This window comes from Harpia harpyja, chromosome 5 (assembly GCF_026419915.1).
Source record: "Harpia harpyja isolate bHarHar1 chromosome 5, bHarHar1 primary haplotype, whole genome shotgun sequence".
Classification (NCBI taxonomy): domain Eukaryota; kingdom Metazoa; phylum Chordata; class Aves; order Accipitriformes; family Accipitridae; genus Harpia; species Harpia harpyja.
In genome coordinates, this window is record NC_068944.1 from 48,734,395 (window position 1) to 48,756,342 (window position 21,948).

Here is a 21,948-nt window from a genome sequence, read left to right on the forward strand (position 1 = left end):
TCAAGAAGGTATAATGATCCCAAGTATCAGTGACATCTGTCACCTAGCCCCTAGGGCTGTGAAAAAAAACAAGTTCTTACTGGGATGAATGAACGGGAAGGTCGCATATGAGAAATGTGAAGTACTCATAATAAGGTCTCAGCTGCTTTTTGCCCAGTTCTTACTACCCTGTTTCAAAAAAAGGCATGGACCTACTGGAGGGAGTCATAAAGAGAAAAAGAGGAACAACCAGAGTTTAGAAAACATGATTTATGAGGAAAGATTGGAAGAACAGAAGTTGTTCAACCCAGACATGACAAGATGGGGGAGAAATTAAATAAGAGTGTTCATTATTTAAAATGCAATAAACTAGATAGACGCAAAGTCTTTAGTATAGGCATTACAAGAAATTTCTGATAAAAAATGTTTAAAGATCAGAACCTTTTACACAAGGGAACTTAAGAAAAGATAAAAAATTTCTTGGGAGTGTAGCAGTTCTGGATCATCCAATCTGCATGGATCAAATTGCTGTGTTGGTTATTCAACACAGAGAGGACCATGACTTTCTGTGATTTTACATTTCTAAATTCCTCCCATGGCCTAAAATGTTAAAATTAATTTAGAACTACTTATAAAATCCTTTCTGATTGTTCAGATTATAACTCAAGCTACAGGACATACAATAGGCATAATTTAAAATGTAGTATTTGTTCATTTGAGATTGTATGTTCCCATTTCCCAATGGGAAATAATGATGTCTGAGGAGAAATGTTTTTTTGTTGTTGTTGTTTTGTTTTGTTTTCTGAGTTACTCTTTGTGATATCATTTTTCCTTCAAGTTCTTTGTCTGTGTTGCCTGAGAACAAATTGTGAACTCAGACCACTGTTTCCCAGTCCTGCCTAATAATGCCCATGTGCTTATTTCTGTTGCACTTTTAACTGCACAGTGGATATGAATCTTCAGTCTAAAGGTTCTATCTTTTTAAGTCATATTAGGAAAACACACATTCTTCTCCATGGTTCAATCCTTAATCCAAATCTTGTTGTTGAGCAGAATGATCATCATATATTATGGTTCATATCAAGGTCACCTTTCAATAATGCGTATTGAAACTGAGTTACAATGTTTTGGGAATGTTTTCATGTCTGAAAAAAATGGTAAAGCATTTTTTCTGGAGAGGGAGAGAAAAAGGTGGAGAAATATGAGGGAAATACAAATTTCAGTCATAATCAAGCCAAACTTTTGCAGTACAGGTTTATGAATTCTTGCAGGAGCGTTAAGGTTAATCTCTCTTTGGCTCAACTAGAAACACCATGGATGAATCTCAGATTTCCGGCTAGGGTATGCATATTGTAAATTATTAGTGCCAGCAGACAGATGATTTAGAAAGAATGAAAGCATACTATTACATTACTGTTCTAGTTTTCCTAATCTGAAGCCAGTGGGGAACAGTAAGCTCCATGCATAAATAAGCTGATGACAGTTGATATGCATTCCTGGTCTACCATAGTGTTTTGTCTTGCCACAACTGGCCACAGTCATTTTATGCTATTTCTACTAACCCATTAGAATAATTCTGTTAAGAAAGAGTAGAAGTTAGAGAGAATTTAGGCCTTAAGTTAAATGTGTCCATCTTGCTTGTTGACCTCAGTGCAGACTTCATCTACAGAGATGCTGTATAAGCTAGTCACCACAAAGTTTATCATATCAAAGTAACAAGGTATCTTGCTTTGCTACTTCATTTGATCAGAAAGAAAGTTTAAAAACATTATAAAAAGACAAAGACATATTAATAGTTGAACTTTTTGCATTGTCATATTTCTGCTTATGATACAGTTAAATTCCTTTTTCCAAACATGATGTAACCAACCCTTTTAGCAGAGAACAAATTCCTTCTGATTAAAACATTTAGAAACACACTTGGAAAAGCTTCCTTCTTCCTTTTCAATCAATCTTTTGCATATATTGAATGATAGCAAGATGTGTGGTGAGTTTCCGTAAAGGGAGACTTTTTCAGTGAGAGAGGCATTTAGTAATCTTAACTTCAGAAAATGCATAAATAAGGTCTTCATACTATCTTCTGGCCTACAGATTCCTGTTTACAAAATGATCAGTTGAACCATGACCTCAACTTCTTCATTCCACTAGAGAACCATAGGTAGGTATTAACAAGACTGATGATCTGGCTTTCAGACATGAACTTAATTTTTAGTTATCTTTCTGAATGTTTTAAAATTTACCATTACTATCCACTAAGATATTGTACATATCCTGAACAGAGAAGAGCAATCATTGAATAATACATTATGAACAATTATTTTCATTCTGCACAACTTCTTTCATATCTCTAAAGTCTTCTGTGATTGTTAGTAAAGAAATCAGTGCTAAAAGGACATCTTTGAATTGAGCTATATTCTGAGATTTTGAACTCCCTGGACAGAAAGACTGGACAGAGCTGGTCTTCAGCACGACCTTGAATTACATCAGAAATAGTTGGATTTGATTTATATTTCCCCTCTCTCATATTTTTCAAGGCATTGATGTTTTATTAATGAGAAATATTGCTTCACAGTATTTCCTTTCCTCTGCTCTATGAAGTTTAAAGTCAACTAATCATCACGGAAGCTTATTCACATTTTTTTAAGACACATCTGAACTAAAAAAAGGGACATTTTAAAGTTCATCCATCATTTGGGAAATAAGCAGCTTTTTGATGGAAGCCTTGAGTGAACAGTTCTACACTTCAACTGCAAAAACTATGTCAAATATATGGGTCAAGGATTTTATAACAGGAAGATGAAAATCTCATTAACATCATGTTTTAAAGCTGTCCAGTCAGAAATGCCTAATAAAGAAAAAAAGAAAAGCAGATTTTTACAGTTTATTTACCCTCATGTATGTTTATATTTATGCAGGTATATTTCATTCAACAAAGAAATAAGTGCTACTTTAAGAGAACAACCACGGCTACTCAGCAGTCTTTGGTTTTCTTGCAATACACAAAACAACAGTCTCTCTTAATATGCTTCCTATTAGCAGAATATTCTCTCAGTTAGGTGCATCAAAGTATTGATGACTACACTGCAATAAGAAAATGCAACTCTGAAATTACATTCAGTCATTACTTGGTAACTTAGTGGCAGTGGCTTTTTAAACAGTATAGTCCAAATACATTCATGTACTACCTGCCAGAAAATGAATAGTCAGCTGATTGTATGTTTAATACTTTTTCCTTTTCAAACAACTTAATCTTTCTCACCTGTTATTTTATCCCAGTTGTAAACACTATAGATGTACAATCTGTAGAATAAAACTGAATTCAACCATATTTCTAAAGCTCCTTGAGAAGAATTTTTTAATAGGAAAAAGCAAAAAAGTTCTATGAATGACCTTGTACCATGGAGGGAGAGCAAGAGGGAGACTTTCTGTTCTTAATGGAAGACAATTCCATTTTGAATTGTGGAATAAGAAAGCCTGGTTTGTTTTCTTTTAATGTATTGCAGCAGCAAGATATTACTTGCCTAGCAGACTAACTGAATTGACTCTCAGGAGGTGGCTGGACATTAATCAAGACTCCTTAGTGTTTTCTAAGTTTTTAGTGGTTTCTGGAAACCTGTGTTCAATTTTCTTTTTGTACTACAGTTTGTCAGACTTTTGTCAGTTTTCCAAATAATTTGGTTTTTATGACAACAAAAATAACAAAAGTATGAGTACATTGCTCATAGTATATAAGAGGCGTTAAATTTATATAAAAAAATACTTCAAGCAAATTATGTTGTGCAATCACCAGGAATTTGACTTTAAGTCTCATTGACACCTTTTGAATAGCTGTTCCTAAAAATTTTAGTGAACAGATCTGTGAGATTGAATTGCTGACAGATAATTTTATGACAGTGATTATTATTATACAGAAAGTAAAATATTTGTAATGATAGCTGGTAGGAATGATTATCAGATTGCTGATCCTTAGAAGAAATCTCAGCATGAAGCAGAATACAAGTCAGGATTCCTAATTGATAAATCCCGTTGTTTTTCTGTAAATATCATACCATCCCTGCCAAAATTCCTAAATACTATCAAGATGTTTATTAAAAAACCCTGTGCTACTGGATTATTGAAAACAAAATAACCTGCTGCTTAATATTCCAGTAAGATTAGTAACATCCTGGATTCGTGAAACAATAAGAATTGGCTGAGTAATATATATGATTCCTAGTTGCTTTATTATTCCTTCAGAAGTGATACATACAACTCCTGCATCTAGAAAAGCATTTATTTCCATCTCACTAGCCGTGATGAGCAGACTGGGTTTAATACAGAACTATCTCAATTCATTAGTTGCATTGTTTCTTTTTCCAGCCTGTATTGGTTACATGAGGGCTTGAAGAATAATAACAGTCTTGTCCTAAGGCCTGCGATGAAGTCTGATTCTGATACTCAGCAATTTGAATTGTTCCTGTGTGACAACTTCATTGTCAAGATTGTGAACTGTGCCTGAGGTGCTTCATCCAGATCATGTAAAATAATTGAACAGTAGGCACTAATAAGACTTACACATTGAGGATGTTGTAAATTTCCTGGATTTCTTTTCCTATTTTTTATTATGTCTCGATGATAGTTAAGTCTATAATTATAACAAGTTTCTTTCCATTAATGTTTCTGCTCATTGTCTTTTTCACAATGAAGCAAATGCTGAATTTTACAAGTTTCATATGGGAGTCAAGAACTGCAATCTGAGCATTGCCGCTCAGAATTAGCTCTGTATTTCACCTTCCCTCTAAGTTTGTGCTGTTTCTTTTGCAACATTTTGTTTCTGCTTATTGAACTACAATACAATGAACTTTTTATGTAGCTCACATCTGTAAAAGGTGAGCAAGCTCAGAGTTGTCTCCAGACTTTCAGTTGTTTCTAGAGTCTCTCAACATTCTCTTGCACATCCTTTCTTTTGTGAGGCAAGCCCACATGTATTTAAAACTAACAGCAACATACTTCATAACAGCATCATTTTAATGCTAAGTTTCAGTATTATTTCTACCTACATTTTGCCTCAAAGGATACAAGTTTTTTGCTGATTTATAACATATAATACACAGATCCTTCCAGTTCTTCTGAATGTGTGTATTTTGAGTTGACATAGGAGAAAAATTATGGTCTTGTTCTAGAAAGAAGATGATAACATGTGGAGACAAAAGGTTACCATAATTTTAGAATAACACTTATGCAATTTGGGGAGAAGAATTTTTAATTAGCCTCCAAAGAAATTTAAAAATTAGCTCATAATATAAATATGATCCAATGGTGCTGTCTTAAACTCAGCACTAAGGATTCTTTCCTCCCATTATTGTTTCTTACTTAATATCAGAAAGACTTTTCTAAAGCATGCTATTTATAGTTTTGAAATGCGAACACTATATTCATTTATGGTGTCATATCTCTCTGTACTGCCAAGAAGCCAATATGTTAAGTGTATTTGAGTGCAGACTAATAGCTAAGTGCAGATCATGAGCAAACTAAGTGCACATAAATGGTTCAAGCTCAACCCATTCAGTTTTATATCAGGGTAACTGAATGACCTGGACTGTTGTGAAAGTTGAGGACATGACAACATCTCTACACTGCATGAAATAAACAGCAATTTTTTCAATTTTTTCTCTTATCAAAATGAATAAACAATTAAAATATTACCAGTGTGGTATTTATTAGATTTTAGAAAAAATTTGTAGAAAAAGTCCTAGCCACATAATAAGGAAAACATGAGAAGAAAATCAGACTGTAGGAGTAACTATTCCTCCCTCATCTTCATGCCCATGTACCAGCAGAGCTTGAACTTCTAGTATTTGCCAAGCCAGCCTGACACCATAACCACAAAAGGCAATAGCATGACTAAGCCTCAGCTGCTGGATATGGTTGTAGAGAGGTATAGCAGAGTCTTCAGGCCCATGTTCTTCCTTTTCTGATTTTCTTTACCATTGAGAGTAAAAGAATTGAAAAAAAAAAAAAGTAACTGTAACAGAAAACTGTCCTGTAAGTAGACTTTTAAGTCTTCTATATACTTTCCCATACTTTGGCAACTTCTGAAGAGAAGGTAACTTACTTCATCTGGCTAAAAAAAAAATCAATATTATTTCTGTGCAACAGACAGGATGCAGCACTTATATCTGTTTTTTTTTGATTCATGCTCTGTCACATTTGCCTTGCAAAAATCATCTGGCCAGGCACATAGTCATACATCTTAGAAAAACAAAGGTGTCATCCACAGAAACTGATCCTGTAACCCTTGACTATATTCAAAAATCATCATGTCTTGTCAAAGAGGATGAAGCATCAATCTGAGTTCATAGTGAAATAAGATTATTCACTGCAGTTATCACGTCACTGCTGGCTTGCTTTGTCTAGTGCCAAAAGGAGGAAAAAAGAAGACATTTTGATCCCAGATAGTCATTAATTCTCTACTCCACTAAATATCTAAATGCATGTTTAAAGTGTGTCCATCCTAAAAGAGAAGAATGAAAATCAAGGTAGTCTCTTGCACCTATTTTTGGTTCTGATGTGCCTATAACAGCATGACTTGTCACAGGATGGGAATTTAATTATGCAGATAGCAAAGGAAATGTCCAAATATGAGGTTTCACTTGAGGTTTTTTTATGAAAGAAAATATTTATCTAAAACCAGATTGAAGTTTAACATCCGCTTACAAATATTTAACTCCTTTGTCATAGTCATTTTCTCTAATGTTCTAATTCAGCCTTTAAAAAGTTAACTTTTTGTCTCGGTGCATGTTTATGGATTTTCTGTTTTTCTGCCAGGGTAAATATACAAAAATATACATGTGTGTATGTGCACATGTATGCAGAAATACATATGCTTTTTATATATATACTATATATGTATCATATACATGCATGTGTGTGTGTATATGTAGTGTATATGTGTTGTGGGTTAACCCCAGTAGGCAGTTAAACACCACCAAGCTGCTCATTCACACTCCCCTAGAAGGATAGGGCACAGAATTGGGAGGACAAAAGTGAGAAAACTCATGGGCTAGGATAAAGACAGTTTAATAGGTAAAGCAAAAGCCGCGCACGCAAGCAAAGCAAAACAAGGAATTCATTCACCACTTCCCATGGGCAGGCAGGTGTTCAGCCATCTCCAGGAAAGCAGGGCTCCATCACCCATAACGGTTACTTGGGAAGGCAAACACCGTCGCTCTGAATGTCTCCCCTTCCTTCTTCCCCCAGCTGTATATGCTGAGCATGACGTCCTATGGTCTGGAATATCCCTTTGGTCAGTTGGGGTCAGCTGTCCCAGCTGTGTCCCCTCCCAACTTCTTGTGCCTCCCCAGCCCACTGGCTGGTGGGGTGGGGTGAGGAGCAGAAAAGGCCTTGGCTCTGTGTAAGAACTGCTCAGCAGTAACAAAAACACCCCTGTGTTATCAACACTGTTTTCAGCACAATCCAAAACCACTAGCCCCGTACCAGCTACTATGAAGAAAATTAACTCTATCCCAGCCAAAACCAGCACAATATGTATACAGATTTTTTATATATAAAAATCTGTATGTATGTATGTGTCTACATACAAACAAATTCACATTGGCCAAAATGGAAATGTGCAAGTTCCAATATGAAACCTACTCATTTAGAGTTTCTTTACATAAAAAATATTCATATATCCATTTGGAACAGGATTCATCTAGAATGTGGGCAACGACATCTGCCCCTGTTCTGATATGTCTGAGCAGAGATACACTGTGCTTCTACTATATTTAGTGGAGAACTAATCAATAAGAATACCAGTGTTTTAAGAGTGAATCATCTCAGCCCCACAAAGGTATTTACTTTGTTCAGATAAATAGCGCCTTTTATTGCATTTACTCTATCAATTATATCTCCACCATTTACAGTGGTCACTTAGCTCACATCTACATTGTAGGCAATTGAAGTTAGGTGAAATGTAACTTCTCAATATACGGAGGTGTGTGGTCTTTCAATCTCTGAGTAGGGACAGAGAACACAAGGACTCTAGATTCCATCCCTGCACACAAACACATCGATATAATAAAAAACATTAATCCCCATTGATAATCAGAAAATGCACTTGATGTTCTCTGTGATTACTTCTTTTATTTATTTTAATTTTGTCCTGGTTTCAGCTGGGATAGAGTTAACTGTCTTCCTAGTAGCTGGTACAGTGCTATGTTTTGAGTTAGGTATGTGAAGAATGTTGATAACACTGATGTCTTCAGTTGTTGCTCAGTAGTGTTTAGACTAAAGTCAAGGATTTTTCAGCTTCTCATGCCCAGCCAGCGAGAAAGCTGGAGGGGCACAAGAAGTTGGCACAGGACACAGCCAGGGCACCTGACCCAAACTGGCCAACGGTGTATTCCATACCATGTGACGTCCCATCTAGTATAGGAACGGGGAAGTGGGGGCGGGGAATCGCTGCTCGGGGGACTGGCTGGGTGTCGGTCGGCGGGTGGTGAGCAATTGCAGTGCGCATGATTTGTACATTCCAATCCTTTCGTTATTACTGTTGTCATTTTATTAGTGTTATCATTATCATTATTAGTTTCTTCTTTTCTGTTCTATTAAACCGTTCTTATCTCAACCCACGGGTTTTGCTTCTTTTCCCGATTTTCTCCCCCATCCCACTGGGTGAGGGGGAGTGAGTGAGCGGCTGCGTGGTGTTTAGTTGCTGGCTGGGGTTAAACCACGACAATTTCATGACAGTCTTTTAAATAACAAAAATAAATATAATGCAAGGACTCACACTAGAACCAGTGAAATGTGTAACTGAGGATAAAATATTTAGGAATGTTTGCTGCTTGTTTTGTAAATAATTCATACATTGATCTTGCTCTCCACAAATGATAATAAATCACAAGTTGAAATTGATTTTACCATGTGAGAAAAAGTTAGGATCACAGAGAACAAAATGTCTTATATGAAGGAATTAACTTTTATAATTTATAATTTGATGGCAATTAGAGATATGCTAAGTATTCAAAGGACTAAAAAATGTTGATTCTTTTGAATAGTATTTACAAAACCATAATGAATTTAATGGACTTAACTGTACAAAGATTTCAATATTCAGAATGGAATCTGATGAAATGTTGAAAAGAGAAACATGGCATAATGCAGTCCTTAGGATATTGCTCCAGAGCTGAGAAACCAAGTTCCCTTTTACATTCTTTGACTATTAGTTTATTGTGGGTTTGTTTTCTTCACCTGTTTTTTTTGCCCACTTTTTTCAGCCCTCTCAGCAATAAAAGCCACAGAGTTACTGTGATGACCAAGAGTGCTTAAAGTGTAGAGCTGCTGCCATTTAATGTTGGATGTTGGCTGATTTTTTACCTGCACTTTCCTTTCCATGAATTACAAGGAATGTGACCCCACAGGTCCCCCGAGATCATTGTTACAGAGCTTTACTGTAGCCTCACTAATTATTTCCCTCAGTATATACTTAGGACTCACTGATCTCCTTTTCCTGGCTGAAATTCCTGCTGTTATATCCAGTAGAGTTCTGTGTTTTACAAATGTCCATCAAAAATTTTTGCATCATGCTTTCAAGGTAAAAGGGAGCCTTTAATCTTACCAAGCCTCCAGGTTTCTTGTTTTATCAGCTGGAGGGGAAAAGGAGGAGGAGTGTTTGCTACTCCAACCTTTCAGGTTCAGGCCTTACTCAACATGTCTTCAGGACAGCATCCCTTGTGAATGTTAAGCAAGATGTAGTGGCAGTTTTCATTTTTTAATCACAAATAGCTTTTTAAAGAATACATATGTGACAGATGGCAATGCACACTTTTTTCCTGGATCACAATCTTCATAAAACCAGTTGGTAGTGTAAAAAGAAAGGATTAGGTCTAAAATGCAAGAAGCCTTGTGCATTTGAGTTCATTGATATGGGTGTTGTTCTGACTGTCAGAAAAATAAATAGTTAATATTCCTAATGAAAGTCAATATAGGCTGTACATCATTTAGGATCATGTGAACCTTTTTGTAGTGTCAATGTCTCATTGCTACTACATGTGAAGACAGAGGTAGAATAGGGACGCCTTAACTTTTAACCATATGAATACTTTGGAAGGTGAAGACATGCATGGAGTAGTGAGTTGAACAGATGCATGATTAAAGTAAATAACGTTTCAGAGGCTTTCTTCTTAACTAATTTGTACACAGGAGAAATTTTGCAGTGCTTTTACTAAATTTCAGTTTCTTATAAAGGCTGAAGCCTTGCAAACACTTAATCTGGTCAATAGGTGAGTTACTCATGGGTATCAGTGTGTGCTTGAATTGGCTGTTAGTGAGTGTGGTGTTTTAATTCGTTGATTTCTTCACTCTGTACAAAGTAGCCCAAGGCCAGGTTGAATGGGACTTTGAGCAACCTGGTCTAGTGGAAGGTGTCCCTGCCCATGACAGGGGGGTTGGAATTAAATGATCGTTAAGGTCCCTTCCAACTCAAACCATTCTATGATTCTATTCAATGATTCTATGATGTTTATATGGTGATTCCTACATTTATTAAGGCTTCTAAAATGATATCCTTAAGTTATATACTTTTTCCACAAGTTTGTTGGGGGAGATCTTTTTGCTTCCTCAAGGTTTCCATTACCACAGCATTTCGTTACTGCTACAGTGCCAACTTTTCTGCCACAGGAAATATAAACAGACAGTTCCCATTACAATTGGCACTTCATTGACAATAGTTATTTTTGCTGACAACCTCCACTAGAACTTACTTATAACTGTAAGTATTTTGAGCTGAAATTTTTATGCCAGGTGTTTGCCATAGGCTGAGAATCACTCATATCAATAGATGATTTAAAACTTTACAAATGCTTCTGCTTGAAAGCAGGAAATAATACATTTTATTTGTCCATATTAAAACATATACATCTCTTACACTGAGAAACTCTAGTAATTTCATTCTTCAGAACAAACAAAATTAGAAATATATTCAAAGATGTTCTTGAAAAATTGGGAGAGGTTGCCAACTAAATTCTCAGGGTCTCCACTTTGAGATGGGGCTAATGTTATTCATTTCTGAGACTCTGACATGTTACAGCAATGAGTTTGCTGAAACTACACATGAGAAAATTGTCAATGTTGGGTGTTCTATAGTCCATTTCTCTTGGGCACCTGTCCTGCACCTTCATTTTCAGTACCCAGTGAAAGATTCCATAGGAAGTTCCTGCCATCTTTGGACGAATTCAAGTGACTAACTTTAGGCAGCAGGATTGCCCCTTCTTAAAGGCTTTCAGTCCTCCCTGTCTTTACTTAAATTGTATAAGGAACTTGGGCACTTGTTTCCTTAGATGTCCACAGTTTCAACAAAAGTGGTGGATTAAGTTAGGCAGAGGGGACATTGCCCAGCTAAGGGGAGAGCAATTGCTGTTGTTTACCTTGACTTTAGCAAGACTTTTGATACTGTCTTGCATAACATCTCCATAGACAAGCTGACAAAGTATGGATTAGACAAGTGCACAGTAAGGTGGGTTGAAAACTGGCTGAAAGGCTGGGCCTGGAGTGTTGTGGTCAGTAACACAAAATCCAGCTGGAGGCCAGTCACTAGTGGTGTACCCCAGGGGCTAATCCTTCAACTTCTTCTTTAACAGCTTGGTTGATGGGACGGAGTGCACCCTCAGCAAGTTTGCAGGCAACTCAAACCTGGGAGGAGTGACTGATACACCAGAGGGTCATGCTGCCATTCAGAGGGACCTTGACAGGCTAGAGAAACAGACTGGCAAGAATCTCATAAAGCTCAACAAGCAGAAATGCCAAGTACTGCCCCTGTGGAAGAATAACCCCAAACAATAATACATGCTGGAGGCCAACCACCTGGAAAGCAGCTTTGCAGAAGAGGACATGGGTATCCTGGTGGACACGAAATTGAACATGAGCCAGCAGTGTTCCCTTGTGGCAAAAGCAGCTGGCAACATACTGGGCAGCATTAGGAGGAACATTGTCAATAGGTCGAGGGAAGTGATGCTTCCCTTCTACTCAGGACTGGTGGGAAACATACAGGGTATTGTGTCCACTTCTGGGCTCCCCAGTACAAGAAAGATACTGACTTACTGGAGAAAGTCCAGCAAAGGGCCACAAAGATGATCAAGGGACTGGAGCATCATCCATATGAGGAGAGGCTGAGTGTTCAGCCTGGAGGAAAGAAAGCTCAGGGATGATCTTATCAGTGTGTATAAATACCTGATGGAAGGAAAGGAAGAAGATGGAGACAGACTCTTTTCAGTGGTGCCCACTAACAGGACAAGATGCAATGGACACAAATTAAAAACAAGGAAAATTTGATTTTGTCGTGGTTTAAGGCCAGCCAGTAACAAAGCACCATGAAGCCGCTCGTTCACTCCTCTCCCCCAGCCCCAGTGGGAGGAGGAGAAAATATAAAGAAAAGCTCATGGGTCAAGACGAGGACAGGGAGGGATCACTCACCAGTTATGGCTGCGGGCAAAAGACAGACTCAACTTGGGGAAAAAAACAAAATCAATTTAATTTACTACAAATCTAATCAAAACAAGGATAATGGGAAGTAAAACCAAATCTTAAAACACCTTCCCCCCCACCCCTCCCTCCTTCCCGGCACAATTTCACTCCTGAATTTCTCTACCTCCTCCCCCCAGCAGCACAGGGGGACGGGGAATGTTCAACAGGGGTTGGGGTCAGTTCATCACACGTTGTCTCTGCTGCTCCTTCCTCCTCAGGGGGAGGACTCCTCACTCATCCCCTGCTCCAGCGTGGGGTCTCTCCCACAGCAGACAGTCCTCTGTGAACTTCTCCAACATGAGTCCTTCCCACAGGCTGCAGTTCTTCATGAACTTCTCTGGCATGGGTCCTTTCCGCGGGCTGATCTTCAGGCACAGGCAGCTCCAGCATGGGCTTTCCCATGGAGTCATGGCTATCTTTGTGGGCATCAGCTGCCCTAGTGTGGGGTCCTCCACAGGCTGCAGGTGGGCATCTGCTCCCCCGCTCCCCTCCATGGGCTGCGGGGGGACAGCCTGCTGTCTCACCAGGGCTGCAGGGGCATCCCCTCCTCCGGCGCACCTCCTCCCCTCCTTCTTCACTGACCTCGGTATCTGCAGAGGGGTTCCTCTCACATTCCAATCCCCTACTCACTGCCGGTTCCCCTTCTTAAATCTGTTCTCCCAGAGGCACTACCACCATCACTAATGGGCTCGGCCTTGGCCAGAGGCGGGTCCGACTTGGAGCTGGGGAAGCTTCTAGCAGCTTCTCACAGAAGCTACCCCTGCAGCCCCTCCCCTGCTACCAGAAAACCCCACCACACAAACCCAAAACAGATTTGAACACAGGAAAAAAAAATTAAGTGTGAGGGTGGTAAAACACTGGAACAAGTTGCCCAGACAGGTTTTGAAGTCTCCATCTGTGGAGATATTCAACATCTGACTGGACATGATCTGGAGTAACCTGCAGTAGCTGACCCTCCTTTGAGCAGGGCAGTTGGGCTAGATGACTGTTGGACTAGTTGGACTGTGATCCCTTCCAAGCTCAACCATTCTGTGATTCTGTGTTTCTGTGCTTGCCATATTCACGTTATTGAGGGATGGAATAAGTAGGGCATGGAAATTTGCTCTGCATATGGAAAATCTAAAAATAAGTGAAAAAAGTTTTAATATTTCAGAAATTAAATGGAAAAAAATGCAATCATGAAATAAAAATCCTGATATGTATTTATAAAACAGTTAAATTTTGGCATTTCCTACATTTCAAATGCTTGGCTTTTCAAAATAAATGTCCTTTTAGCATTGTGAAGCAATGATATCTTGGTTTTGATTGATGATGTCTTTTTTAAAGGCAATGAATAAAAAGTTTTGCAGAGTATTATTCCTCCTCAAGAAAATGAAACTTCTGCAAATAAATATTAATGACTTTTTGTTCTAGGTGCTGTTAGTTTCATTTCATTATCATAATGAAGAATAATAGTGTAGGGTTGTTTTTTTTTTTTTAAGGTGACCTTACTATGTCATTTACAAAACTATCACAGCAAAATAATTGTCTCTGTCAAATAGAATATTAATTTCTTAAAAGAAATAAGGTAAGAAATTATTGGAATCAGCTTGTGTGCTTTAAGTATGCCACCCATAGAAAAATAGTTAAATGTGAAATAAAACATATCTTTTCTCCTAAGACTGGGAAATTACATAAAATTATTAAGGTAGTTGCTTTTTTGGTCTTTATATCTTCTCCTTGCAAGACCTTTTCTCCCCCCTGTACTCTCACATCACACTAAGCCTTTACCTTTTCCAAGGTGCTCTTTCAAAACAAGGCCATACCTTCAGCAACACACTGAAGTCATTCAGTCAGTCTTGCTACTTTTTAGTTCTGAGTTTTACAGGAAAAAGAAAAACAGAGATTTACATAGTTTTCATGGTGATAGTGGCCTCAAATATCTTATGGGATATCCCAACACTTCAGGTTTTCTTTCAAGATATTTTCATGCATATTCATTCAGCTGAACATTTCATATTCTTCAGCTGAAAGACATTTGTTTGGTCAGTGATCTTCTACTGGATACCCAAAGGATCAATCCATATGCTGTCACATCATAATTCAATCAAATTAACCAACATATGTCTGTCTCACCAAGGTCTATTTAGATCCTTCCTTGTACACACACATACACATAAGCAAACACAAACCCCACCATTACCACCCTTCAGTCCTGCTGAAACAGTGTCTCTGTGAGATGGAGTTGTGTTTCACATTTAGCACAACAGTTCAGTATTAACTCTTGGCAACTATCCTTAGTTCTGAGTTTGCCCTTCACTCAACTGATAAAAATAAGCACAAAATCAAAAGAAAGCCAGATTGTGAATGCTAATGTGACGTAATGGAGTTCATTTGTGGTTTAGCTTCACAAAAGTTAGTAAGGACCACAGTGTCCAGACAGCCTGAGGCCGACATGCAGGTAACACTTTGTTGTGTCCTCAGTGACTGTACTTTAGTAGAGTATGAACAGATGAATTCAGAATTCCAATGAAATCAAAGGCAATCTGTCATGGCCATTACTTTCAGTGGCTTGAAGACCAAAGCCCATGTTCATACAATAAATGGCTCAATGTCTTCTGTAAAGTTATTCGTACAAATCCATGCCAGTTAAATAAATACACACAAGCAACTTTAGACATGACTTTTGGCAGTCTGATTCACGTAACCAAGAATTTCAGAGAGTAAGTGGAAAGAACTTAATACTTAGACATCACATTGGCTTGACTTTTTTTTATCTTTCAAGGCCAAAACCCCCCACCTTTCTATAGTTCTCATGAAAGCTACATATTGCAAAGTGCTCTGCCACAACTCATAAGGCTCAAAGTCTCTAAAGCAATAATGCAGTCTAGCTTGAGAAAATTGTGTGTTTTGTAAGTGTTTACTGATCAATTTACTTTTTATCCTAGTTCCCAATTGGCATCTAGTTCCTAATACTTCTTATGGTATTTAAGGTTAATTTCGCTTCAGCAAGAATAATTTTAAGTACTAGAGGGTGCTGATAATAGGAACCATATTGTTCAAGATAGATGGCTTAGTGTTTCTGCAGAGAGAATGGACTAAAAATAAAAACAAATCTGTGCCGGACAAATGTCATGCAACTGAAAGGAAGATGCTTTGAATACCAAGTATTCTGAGCTATGCTGCTGTCCTGTGAAATCACCTCTATGAACACCCTTTCTTACTTCTTCAGAAGTATTTATTCATAAATTATTTCATTTTGTAAAAATCTTTGACAAATCTTGCAGCTGTGATAAATAACAATCAAGAGATGTAGTTAAAACATCCACATACAATTTGCAGTGTTTATTGGACAGTATACTACTTGCATACTAATACAAATATGATTACTACAAAGGTAAACAAATCAATTTTTTCTTGTCTGATGGGAGGCTTCTAATTCAGTCTAACTAGAGTGAAGCACACATTTTAACACTTTTCTGGACTGGCATCAAAGGAGTTCTTATCTAAGGTGGTGAAGTCTACAAAATTATATGAAAGCTATCCTTATAAAGCATTTTAAAAACTCCTTTTCTGTAAAAAAATTGCTATTATAAATGTATTTGTTTATAATATGAAAATACTTTGTATATAAATTATTGAGATTATATATAGCACTACATTTTTAAATGATTGTAATAGTCATACTACTTTGTCATTATTATATTAATTAATTGATTATAACAAAGATGGTATCTTATTTACAAAGAGACATCCAGAGTAGAGTTTATATTATTTTGATGGTTGGGTAACCCTTGGGTTTCTTATTTGATCATAAGTATCTTCTCTGCAATGACAGTTGTTTACAAGTCTTAGCCATAACATTAAAATATATATAATTTTTTTTTTGCTTTATGTACTTTAACAGTTTTGTTTCCAATTTATCAATGCACACATCCACCTAGCATAAAGTTATCTCCATTTTTTTATTTTTTTCTTAGAATGTGTTATTATGCTACCATGAACCAAAGTGTTAAATATTGCATGGATGTATTTATATACATGTGCAGACATATATATCTGTATATACACATACATTTACGTGTGTGTGTGTATGTATATATATAAAGGAAACATGTTTTCACATCTGTACTTGTGAAAACATACAAGTTTATGCAAGACAAAAAAATTTGAAAATTCACAATGTATTCTTCTGTTTATATGCTTTGAGACTCAATTATTATAAGAATTACAGTATAAATGCTGAAGAAGGGTAATTGACTGCTGAGATGGCTTGTTCCCTTTTCATTATTCTTAATAAACACAAATGGCACCTAAATTGTATTTGCCCGATTATGTTCCCCAAGAGAAGCTCTATAAAACACAGTTTATATAACACAAAATGTATCTGCATACTTCATTAAATGACCATAGTACAGTAAGATATAGTAACAAAAGCAATGATTTTATTGCATTCCTTGAAAACAAGTGTATATAATTTTTTAAATTATCCATAAAGGATGAGGCCTGCACTAGCATATTTCCTTTAAATTATATGATTCAATCTTTGTGAAAAGAATGATACAGTGAATTGATAAAGATTTCTCCCAGTGTTCTTTCTTATTTTTTAGGTCTGAGCATATCTGTCTATGAGCATCTCAGTACCTGAAGAGGCTAGGAGCAAAATTTACAGAAGACCTTACTGCATTGGTTGCTAAGGCATTTTGCATCTCATTATTTGGTCACTGAAGCAAGCAGGGGTTTGACACTTAAAAACCTCTGACAGTTTGGGCCTCGGTAACTTGGACTTTTAATATACCTAAGACACTTTGCAGAACTTTACTGTGGACATATACCTAATGTCTTATTTGTAGTAGGAGAACCTCAAAATATCTAATAATATTAAACAAACAAAACGCTCTCAACTTTCATCTATATGAACTTTTTTGTTAACTTAAAGGTCCTATAGTTTTTCCCTTAAGAATAGGCCAAATGCAGACAAATGGAAGTTCAAAACAGGGCAAGGCTCAAGTCCTGAGCATAAAGAATGAAAATCAGCTATCCTGATTATTGATGATCCCATTGTAAGGAATCTCAGTCAACTGATCTGTCACATTTATAGTAAACAAAATAGCATGTGGGTCCTGCATACAGCATTACACTCGGATTACACAATTTGTATTACACAAATATGTCAAATTCTTCCAAGCTAGAGTCCAGAATCAAGACTATTTCCTTCTGCAGTGAAGATGGGAGAAGACAGCTTGAGACTGATGAAAATCATCTCAAGGACTACAAAAATTAATGAAGTCAGTGCTGTTCATCTTCTTTGAAGTGCTTTCAATGCCAAGCAGAAGGAATTAATGGAAAAGACTATTGCTGGTACCAATGGCAACTATGCAAAATAATGGTTTTGGGGGTTCATATTACAAGACACAGGTCACCAACCTGTGTACTTCTAAAGCAGCAGGCCTTGCTAGAATGTGCATTAAGCATGTCAGAACGTGGTTGTGTATTCCTTATCTCAGAGCTGATGATAAATTCTTTTAAAGAAAAAACTTAAAGGAGGAAATAGAATTTCTCTACTGCAAAGATAACACAGTTTGAATCATTGGCTTCCAGGGATATAGCTCCACTGACTGTAGCATCGATTTGTAGTAGTTGGTCATTTCTCTGCTGTGCCAGAGTACCAGTAGTACAACAAAAATGGAGGAGACGGTGCACAATTTTTATCTTGTTTCTTTTGTCTGTTATTCAGCTCCTGAGATACTTGTTAGAAGTAAGAATGGTAAAACTGGGTAATTCTGGGAGATTCAGTTGCCATATTGTTTTAAAATATCTGATTACCAGAAGAGAAAGGGGAATTATAAGCAGTAATTTACAGGAAGGCTTCAACTGCAGCTCAGGACGTGTGTGTGTTTGTCTCAGGTGTATGAATGGTTATTCCAAAGAGATCAAATAGATTTTATACATATTGTATCTACCAGGCTGGAAATAGAGATATGAAGCATAGCAGATGATTGGGATGGATAACTGACAGCTTTAGTCAAGGTAGTCCATCATGTCAGCAGAGAGGTAGGAGATAACCAGTGAAATCAATCCTTTGCACTTTTACAGCATTTTTCCATGCCAAGTTATCTGTTAAAGCACTTTAAGACATATGTTCAAACATGTTAACAATAGAGGCCATAATGACAAACTACTTATTAAAGGCAAAAGGAAAACAGCAGTTACTGGTTTTGTTTGAAGAGAGTAGTGTTTAATGGCACTACAGTCTAAAGTGAAAGTTGAAAAGGGTGAAGCCAATTGCCACCTTTTGTCAATTATGTGTCATGGATGCACACACACATAAAAGTTTTGTATGACATTAACTGCAAATAGATGCTGTTGTAGATGGCTTTATTCTGTGCAGAAAGGTCTCTCTGCCTAAAGAATGGGCAGACAGGATTTATTATGAACCAATATATCCCAAATAATTTGTACCAGTTGAAATTCTGAGCCTGAATCTGAATTGTGTTTTGTGTAAATTGCAAACTTTCAGAGGTCCACGCTTTTTTTTTTTTTCTTTTGAATTCTTGAATTCATGTTGTAATGACTTAATTTACAGCACTGAAGTTTGGGTGACAACATTTCAAAAAAGCAGACTGAAATTTGTGTTCACGAGTGACTCTACAGACAAGCACAACATTTAACTTTCTCCTACCCTACTCTATAAGCCTGCCAGAACTTTTTTCTATGTCACCAAACTAGCTAGATTTGCTGCAAATTCTATGAAAATAGAAAAATACATAAAATAACCTGAATTATAAAAAAAGGAAGATTTCACAGAATCACAGAATGATTGAAGTTGCAAGAGCCCTCTGGAGGTCATCTGGTCCAACCCCTCCCTGCTCAAGCTTTGCCACCTAGAGTTGGTTGCCCAGGACTGTGTCCAGATGGCTTTTGAATATCTCCAAGAAGAGAGATTCCACAACCTCTCTCAACAACCTCTCTCAACAACCTGTGCCAGTGCTTAGTCACCCTCAAAGTAATAAAAATTGTTCCCTGATATTCAGAGGGAACCTCTTGTGTTTCAGTGTGTGCCCATTGTCTCTTGTCCTGTCATGGACACCACTGAAAAGAGCCTGTCTCGGTCCTTTTTGCGCCCCCCCTTCAGGTATTTATACACATTGGTGAGATTCCCCTGAGCCTTCTCTTCTCCAGGCTGAACAGACCCAGCTCTTTCAGCCTTTCCTCATAGGAGAGTTACTCCAGTGCCTTAATCGTCCTTGTGGCCCTTCACTGGACTGTCTCCAGTACGTCCATGTCTCTCTTGTACTGGGGAGCCCAGAACTGGACACAGCACTCCAGGTGCAGCCTCACCAGTGCTGAATAAAGGAGAAGGATCACCTCCCTTGATCTGCTGGCAATGCTGTGTCTAATGCAACCTAGGATACCATTTGATGCTTTGGCCACAAGGGCACATTGCTGGCTCATGTTCAACTTGCTGTCCACCAAGACTCCCATGTTCTTTTCTGCCAAGCTGCTTTCCAGATGAGTGGCCCCCAAGATATATTGGTACATGGGGTTGTTCTTCCCCACATGCAGCACTTGACATTTCTCCTTGGTGAACTTCATGAGGTTCTCGTCAGCCCATTCCTCCAGCCTGTCAAGGTCCCTCTGGATGGCAGCATGACCCTCTGGCTTATCAGTCACTGCTCCAGTCTGGTGTTGTCTGCAAACTTGCTGAGGGAATTTGAAAATTCTTAGATGTTCAGTAAGTTTTGGCAAATTTTGTACACTGATATGTTTTTAAATAATACTACTTTTTCCCCCAGAAAATAATCTTTGCTATTCTTTTTTTATCTGTGAGACAGTTTTCTACAGTATGACTCTGTATGAAATTCCCTGCACAATTGTAAACCACAAGACTTCAAAACATAAAATAATTAAATAAATAAAATACATAATTTATGTATTTATCATACTTCCTGAATAGTCATTCTATCAAGATGGTCGCCTATTTTAGCTTCAAGGTTACCTGAATTTTGCACAAATTTTCATACCTTCTACTACTGTAACATTACTGTTGGAAATTATTCACCTTGCAAAAACAAAATAAAATATTTAAGTTCTAGGAAGAGGGTTTTTTACCTCCTACATACTTTCTGAAGTATCTTTCATTCTTTTCATGCCCATCATTTCTTGCAGGAGTTGTTTTCTACTGCTGACCTTACTAGACTGAAGGTATAGTGCTTATCTCAAAGGATTTTCTAAACCTTTTAAAGCTTGTTTGTCAGTAATCTTTAGAATGCTCTGTAAGTTCTAATATATGAAGAAAATGTTTCCTAAATACACATTGGAGTGGGTGATTACAGCATATAAACCCATACTCTAACAGGTGAAATTGACACATCTGGTGTATTTCTCCCATTCATTATGTTGCTGTTTTCAAGGCAAATTCAATTTTACCTAGTCTGCCTGAAGCAAGTAGGGGTTAATGCCTGTCTATAAAAAATGAAGCTGCATAATGAATAACATATATTTGTGGCTTTCATAATAGTAAAAATTTGAGCTATGTGAACAATTCCTGTATAATTATGAACTCGCTCAAACTAAGGGTAGGCTTTCTTTCTAGCTGTACTTTCAGACACCTATGTGAATGTTTATATTCTTAAAACATTGCATTAAAAGGTGCTAAAAGAATTCTCCATTCTATAACATTATTTCCTGATTTGTATCTTAAATTCATGATTTGGTTCTGGAAATAATTAATTTAATGAAAAAAAATTAAGTAAAAAATCTTTATGAACTGTATTAGATTTTTAAAATATATTTCTTCTTTTCTTTTCTTCTTTCCTTCCTTCATGAGGGTTAGAACCTGTCAGAAGTGACCAGTTACTCAGGAGTGGTGTGTTATTAGGAAGTACACACACCCACCTTTCTGATTAATCAAGCTAGACACTGAGAAATTTCTTTGCTTAAAAGTGTATAACCATTGCGTATCAGTGTTTGCTACCAACTATATTATTTTTTCTAATGTAAATTTGTCTTGATACAACTTATTTTGGAACTACTCTTTCAGGTCTATATTTTCTAGAAAACCAACCAGTTATTTTTTGAAATTGTCATGGCTAAAGTATCAATGGAAACTTAGTAAGTCATGACAGCGGTCAATAAACATATATATCTTATAATTTCTTTCTTCTAGTCTAAATCTGTAGAGGAACAAATTCTAAGTTTTTGTTTTTGTCAAAAGGAAAAGGAGGAAAAAAATGTTTTGGTTTTTTAGCTTTTAATCAAGCTTCTGTTTCCTGCATCAGCATAGACTAGAAGCAAATAACCTGGTCATATTCATTTTGTTAAACTGAATGAATGGAAGTCCTTCAATCTTTCTGCACAAATGAATATTTTAGAGTATTCTGGTGACTTTTTCTTTTTACAGTATTCAGGAAAAAATGGAGTTGGAACTTGCGGATGGCATTTGAGTATTAGTCACACAAATGGCATATCCAGAGGTACTATAGTACC